Genomic DNA, 7332 nt, shown 5'->3' on the forward strand with positions numbered 1-7332 from the left:
CATACTGTACACTGTATCAGGCTTCCATGTGTATGTATCTGTGATTCTGGTTTCTTTTAGTGTAGGCAGTGGACTCAACATTACGAAAGACCAGAGGTTTTCAAAGTGGAAGATGGTTTCAGGGGAGGGTTAGTGAATGGAAGTACATTAGTTATCAACAGAAGATCACAAGTCTGAAATGAGTAAATGCCTTCAGATGTACTTCCTTAATGTATTTGGTGTAGTTTGAAGTTATGTAGAAATTGAGCAAAAGTAAGCAAGTAAACTAAGTCGGGGTGAGGCTTTGTCTGAGGGAAGGCTCACAGTGTCAGACTTTGAAAACCACTGCTAAAACAGACTGCTAGAGGAGGCAATGCTGCAGCTACACTATTATAGTCACAGAAATCCGGGTTGTCTCTTGGCTCCACCTAGTGGCCAAAATGGATTTCATGTTAAATCCTGAACTTAAATCCTCCATTTAATAACCTTTTAACTGTCATGGGTGCACATAATAACACAAACCACTATTACTAATAGCATGACAGCTCAGATATATGTTACCCTTGTAAAGATATTTGATCTTGTGTCACACAGACAGAGAGTTTGTCATGTTCTTTCTGCCTTTATGTAAAACTCATGAAGACTCAGAGAAGCATCTGTACACCAGGTTCAATTTACTTTAACTTATTAATACCACATTTTTACAAGCACACAACACAGACATGTGCTCTTATGTACAGAGAAGAGGTACAGTAATTTTAGTATCTGTAAGTATTTTACATCTGTTGTTTCCATGGCAGAGTTCCATTGTGCCAGTGACTATGCGTTAAGGGGCTTTCAGTAATTTTCAGCATTATGGGTGTTTGAGAATATGCACATCCATACTGAGAGAATGTTGTAGGATTCACTGGACCTCATGTTATCAGGCACAGACCAGGTGGACTCAAATGCAGAGACAGGAACACAGGGATGAAGAGTTCTCAAGCCATTTAATCAGTCCAAAAAGTCAGAAACCAGGAAATCCAAAATCACTAGGCAACACTCAAAGTCCAAAAGGCAAAACTGGTCAGTAACACTAAGAATATAAAGTGAGATAAGAACGCTGGAACTCTGACAGAAGGAAAAGAGCACACCACATATATACACTGATGATAATGAAGCACAGGTGGAGGTGTAACACATTAGGGGCAGGGAGGCAAACAGGAGAGGAGGAAGTTAGACCAGACAAGGGAAAACACAGCAAAATAAAACAGGAAGTAGACAAAAAAAACCTAAATCTACCAAAATACATTACACAACTACCGGGCCCTGACACATGTAAGAAGCCATATATGAACAAATTCCTTCTTATTTTTGTTCGTATCTATGTGTTTTTATTTTGTTAGTACCCATTGATTTCTGGCATTCACCACAATGTTTTCTTATTTGTGCTCTGAGGACATTTTACAAGTGGTCAAGAGCACTCGTACCAAGACAAGAAAAAGCATCTTGTGTTGGACAAAATGTTTGTACAACACAATGAAACATATGCTTTAAATTTGAAGAACATAAAAAAACACATGAATATCATATAATCAAAGATTATGTTTTAGAGTTATTATAATAATTGGATTATTACATTTGTGGTCTAACGAAAAAATACTATTGGTTGATTGATTCCAATTAGGACTATGGTAAGTTTAAGTTTATTTAACAGTGCATCAGTTTTATCACTGCTCTGCTAAGGTTCATCATCTTCTTACTGCCTTTTTTTGGTGGCATCTCTGTGATTACTCAGTGTGTGACTTTGTGAAGACCAGACAGGACAGGGAGTGCAGCCATGTTACTAGGTAACGGTAATATCAGTGGTGTGCACAGACTTTTTGAAGGGCAGGGGCGAAAAGAAAAAAAAGGGCACATACAGCATGTTCTCGCACTGTTTTTGCCACCCAAGAGGGCACTTTAGTACGCGTTTAAAAAAAAAAAAAAAAAAAGGGCCACAAGGGGGAGCAACTGCCCCCTCTGCCCCCCCCCCCCCCCCCCCCCCCTTGTGCACACCACTGGGTAATATTATATTAGCCACTTTGTTTTGAATTTGTTTTTCTAAAGTTAAAAAGTGATTATGTGAAATTATAGACTAATTAATCAAAAAGTGTAACTATCATGCAATGAAGCTTGATTACTCTTTTCTGTGTAGAGTTTGTTTGCTTGTTGTCCCCACCAGTTAGAGGTGAGTGGCTACTAAGGGCCCATAACTGGCAGGGGGCTCCCCCAAGGCCAATTAAAAATGTAAAGTCTGCAATTAAATGTTTGTCATATTAGTTTACTTACTGTAAGAAATATCATCCAAAATGTACTACAGTTATTATTTTACCTTCCTTTGGAGACGTGTAATTGGTCACTGGGGACATTTAGGCTACAGTCTAGACTGAATGGATTAAGTTACACATGTTTGTTAAATATTGAATACTTTATTAAAGTACCAAATCTCAATTTTAATATAGTGGGTTTATATCAATATAGACAGAAGCCCTTTTAACACAGTCACCGAAGTTTAGAGGTTCAAAAGTAATTGGAGAAATATGAAGTCAAACAAATACTCTCTGTGTGGACTGTAGAGGAACTGGGTCATGGAAAACTATCTAACAGAGGATGATTGTGGTTAAACACACGAGATTGGTTTCATCAGAGCTGGTAAATGTGGTAAATAACACATGGATGAGGGGTGGAGGCTTTATGGTCCCAAAAAAAAACCCCTCATGTTGGCCCTGACAGTCCTCTCACAGCTGAGTAAAAATAAAAACATAAAATAAAGCATAACTTGTAAATGATTTAGGATTAACTGTATCACACTTTTTATAAATGCACATGATTACATAATCGCAGCTCAGCCTGCTGTAGGCTCCCCTGTCTGCAGTCGTGCATGTACTGCACCAGACAGCAAGTCTGCAAAAAAGTCGCATCCGCATCAGTGTGCTGCAGTGAAATCCAGAACACACACACCCTGCTGCAGCCTGCTGAACAGCACCGCACTGACTCTGACAGCATCAGCTGGACATCTGCACTGAAAACATATAAGAAAGACACGCTGAGACACATCTGAGGTAAGATCATAATTCTGTCCCGCAGGAGAAGCAGGACAGGTAAGCTGCGACAGGACGGACTGTCATTGAAAACAGCGCTGAGAAGCCGATCACCAGGCTTCATTATACATCACTATGGTTTGCATGGGAATAGTATTTAATATTTAAAGAAAGCGACGATATTAGAAATGTAGAGTAGAAATGTCCAGATTCATATTTGGGAGTCGGCCTGGTTCGATCTATCTGGAACTATGCCAGATTCCACCAAGATCCGCACTACCGGACTCCTCTCAACTCCCTATGAAGCTGTGTGTGTGATCATCCCACAGACCCACACCTACCTCTCATCCCAGATCTGTCTCTATGACTTCATAGAGACGGGTGATTTTAAACTGTGCGTTTTGGCTGCTAAAGGTCGATTGCAGATCTGGAATATTCTGCAAGTTCGCACTTAAATATTTATAGAGTCATGATGGAAGCCTGTGTTTTTCCAACACTGTGTTTATGGAGACTTGCAGGTAATAGCAGAAGTCCTTGGTTTTGCTGACTCAAGGCTGCATGTCAGGACTGAAAGTCAGCCTGCAGGCTTTGGCCTCAACACAGATACAGAGACATCCTGCTAGTTCAGCATCTTTACTCTCAGACCATGCAGCCTTCAGTCTGATGAAAATGTATTGAACTAATATTCCAAATGTTGTATGCATAAATCAGGGCTCACTCATCTCAGAGTAATTACAGGGAGAAGATAGGAGAGACATGTAGCATCTTATCATCTTTCCCTTTACTGACTGAGCAAAAAGTACAAAGGACATAATACTTTAATAAATAATAACTCACACATTGGCTGACTTCACTGGTGTAATATACCTTTAAGGGCCCCCCATGGTGGCCCAGAGCAGCCAGTTCATGTGTTACAGTAGCTGTGTTTCCATCACACATTTTAACAGAATTTTCAGAAAATCTTTAAGAAAATGTGAATATATGCTATTTTCTATTTAGCTAATAGAACAGATTCTGATTTTGAGAACACAATATTTAAGCTTCACTTTTTGTATTTATTTATACCTGTACATATTTATAGTGAAAACATATCAGTTAACTGGATTACACTGAAATAAAAAAATGATCCTCTCTGATATGTTCTACTATGTCTCAGCTGTATTTAAAGTTTAGTGAACTGAAGTACAGTATGGGGTCCTGTTAAAGCTGTTGTTTCTCCATTAGCAGCAGGATGGCTAATAATCAGAAAGACCAGGTGCCTGCAGTGGGGACGGGGACCCTCTCCCCAACCCAGCTGCAGTCCCACCTCAAGATGGAGCCCAAGACTCTGGGGGTGAGCAGAAACCAAACCACACACAACATAACCAGTCAATCAATGATTGGCTGTGTCCCATACAAACTCACATGACATACAAGTAGCAGGATGTGTATACTGTAACCATAACCTTATATGTACCTACATGCTGATGGCCCCTCTAACTGCTCTTTACTCACCCCCCTTGTCAGGCGATCCAGATCGTTATTGGGGCTTTGATTCTTTGTCTGAGTGCCTCTGTGCTCCAGATCCATGAGGTCCACTTCACTGGAGATGTGGCCCTCTTCCTGATTGTTGTCATACAGGTTAGTTATATACTACTGAATGGAAAGTTAAAGACTGTGTAAAGTGAATTCAGATATTTTCTTCTAAACACATTAAATAGGTCATAAATGTATTTCTAAAAAAGGTGTAAAAAGCATTTCAGCCATTTAGATTTGAATTGTGGAGCTAGGCTTCACAAACTGTGTTTCAAGATTCCTGTGTTCAGGATTTAGTGGGCGGGTCTCGTAATTAGCATAAACCCGCCCCTGCTGCTGTAAGGCAAGGCAAGGCAAGGCAGTTTTATTTATATAGCGCATTTCATACACAATGGCAATTCAATGTGCTTTACATAAAACAGAAAAACATGTAATTTGAGAAACTTAAAACATACAATTAACCCCCCACCCCCCCCCATAATAAAAACAAAGTACAGAAAAATAGAAAGACATAAATAAAATGATTGCAGCATAAAATAATAAATTAGCTTTAAAATCATTAAAAGGACAAAGAGTGCAAATGAAAGATTAAAATGTAAAGTGCTTTAAAAGAGCTCAATCATAAGCACAGGAGAAGAGAAGTGTTTTTAACCTGGATTTAAAAGTGTTCACTGTTGGGGCTGATTTCAGTTCTGCTGGTAGTTTGTTCCAGTTGTGTGCAGCATAACAGCTAAAAGCTGCTTCACCATGTTTAGTTTGAACTCTGGGCTCAACTATCTGACCTGAGTCAGTAGATCTCAGAGCTTTATATTCTACTAACATGTCATTTATGTAGAGGTATAAATACATTCAGCACACATTACTACTACTACTACAGTCTACAGTTAGCTGAGTTAGCCGCCGAGCTAGCAGCAGAAAGCTCTCAGACGTAGCGTCCATGTTTCTGGTAGAGGTGGTGACTTTGATTGACAGGTGACACTTGGTAGGGGGCGGGGTTTCAGTGGACTCGGCGGACACTCCCACAGCATTTGGGAGCAGAGAAAGAGGCTGATTTTTACACAACTTTGAAGCCTAATTTCATATATTTGGTGATTTTTTTAATCGTTCAAATTTGGCAGTGTGGTTAACAAAACACTTTTCTGTGGTATGTCAAACTCAGAACACATATTTATTCTTACTTTACATGTACTTTAATAAAAATATATAACTCATTGACTTTTTTATATCAGAACTTTACTGCAAATGTTGTGTTTAACTACATTTAACTGTAACCCACCAGGTGACGTTGTCTGGATCAGTGTTGGTCCACAGTGGGAGGAAACCTACTATGTTTTGGGTGAGTGTGTTTCCAATAGAGTCAAGCCAGAGCTCTGTGTTACAGTGCTGATCTTCTCAAGTGCTCTGTAATGATACAGTTGATAATGAATCAATAGACAGTCAAATAGGTTAATGTAGTTGTAATTTAAAGGGGCAATCCACCATCATTACTATAACATAGTGGTAACAGCCAATAGGGCTGCAGAGGTGTGTGTTCACATGGCATCTCCCATTGATTGATGATGTGTGTGTGTGTGTGTGTGTGTGTGTGTGTGTGTGTGTGTGTGTGTCATGAATGCTCCATTGAGACTCGCATCAATAATATTCTATCTTTTAAATATTGTAGAGCCCTCTGCTGTCCAAAAGTAACAAAAAATGTGATTTTCTCAGAATGAACGGAGAAATAATTAAAACTAATGACCATAGCATTGTTGAATTATCAAGGACACTTTGTGTTTTTGTACTGTAAAATGTTGAGGATATCATCACATTAAAAGAAAACCTCAACATGGGAATTAGATTGATGTTTAAAATGTCTTACAACATCTCATTGTGTCAATGGACGGCTGGAGCAGTTGCCAATAGGTTTACATTGATGTTAATCTGTAATATTATATAACAGTAGAAATTCAAACTTTGCCTCTTATATTAGTATATTAGTATTATGTAGTATATTTTCAAAAAGTGTGAAAATTACACACTGTTGATTGCGTGATCTGCCATTCTTGTGCAACATTCAGATAGGTACACTGTCTTCTTTATTTGTTTGTGAGTGTTATTTGTGTAATTACTTGTGCAGATGTACAGAGTTGGAAAACAAACCCCTCTACCCTCTATATATTTTCTATATTATTTTGCTGTTTATTCCCTTTTTCTCTACAATTTCCAAGTAAATAAAATGTTTTCTCGCTAGTATTAATGTTGTTACTTTCATACTGACAGTTGATTTAAAAAAGTTCAATGAAGGCCTTTGTACAAGCCTGATGTTATGCAGGGTTTGTGCGATTACCTTACTGTACATGAGCACTACTGTTATCATTCACAGGTGAAATTTGTCCTGGTGCTGCATCTCATCAGTGCTGCATTTGCCACCGCTGCCCTGGGTCTGATGTCCAAACACCTTCCCTATCGACAGGACTCTTACCACTGTGAACACTGCCGCAGACTGGAGCTGCATGCTGTGGTATTTTCTTTAAAACATACACAACATGACCGCAGCACCATATGACATTCATTAGGTTTAAAGTTTTAATGATAACAATGTGTGGTAACTGCTGCTATATAAAAACTAGCATGGAGTTTCTCTGGCTCTGTAGCAGGTCATGTTACAGTCTGTACATTAGGACCAATCACTGAATTACATATTCTAGATGAACATGAATATCATAATATGCAAGATTGCTCTCAGAAACAGTCTCTTAAATTGAGTCTTGCCTGGTGCAAGACTGAAACAATGTTT

The sequence above is a fragment of the Scomber japonicus genome, chromosome 15, assembly GCF_027409825.1.
Source record: "Scomber japonicus isolate fScoJap1 chromosome 15, fScoJap1.pri, whole genome shotgun sequence".
NCBI lineage: Eukaryota > Metazoa > Chordata > Actinopteri > Scombriformes > Scombridae > Scomber > Scomber japonicus.